This window comes from Octopus bimaculoides, chromosome 12, assembly GCF_001194135.2.
Source record: "Octopus bimaculoides isolate UCB-OBI-ISO-001 chromosome 12, ASM119413v2, whole genome shotgun sequence".
Taxonomy (NCBI): Eukaryota; Metazoa; Mollusca; class Cephalopoda; order Octopoda; family Octopodidae; genus Octopus; species Octopus bimaculoides.
In genome coordinates, this window is record NC_068992.1 from 42,336,266 (window position 1) to 42,336,740 (window position 475).

General features: G+C 32.0%; 1 protein-coding gene across 2 annotated transcripts in view; it reads right to left on the reverse strand.

Annotated features, from left to right (window-relative positions):
• The window catches only part of LOC106883812 (neuropeptide FF receptor 2), a 282,441-nt gene that overhangs the window by 255,546 nt on the left and 26,420 nt on the right, over positions 1–475 (reverse strand). The window lies entirely within an intron of this gene.

A 475-nucleotide genomic window follows, 5' to 3' on the forward strand; every position in this document is an offset into this window, starting at 1 on the left:
ATATATATATATATATATATATATATATATATATACATACATATACACATACACACGAACTCAGAAAAACAAACACACATACACACAGACAAACATATGCACATAACCACTGTCCAACACACATACACAATTCAAAAATGCATGTGCTGTGTGATGCTGATCGCGGTGCTCAAAGCAAGAGACAGTTACATACAATCTCGGGGGTATCTGCAATTTCTGAATGGAATTTCATAGACAAACAGTCACTGTAGACACACATACACGAATACGTGTGTACATGTGTGTATGTGTTTATATATATATCCCATATATTCACATATATATATATATATGCAAGTATGTGTGTGTGTGTTTGTGTGCAAGATTTTGGACTAATGAGTATATGTTAGTGTGCTGAAGTATTGAGTAAAGCACTGGCACAGTTTGGGTTACCTGGTGTCATAAATATATATATATATATATATATATATATATA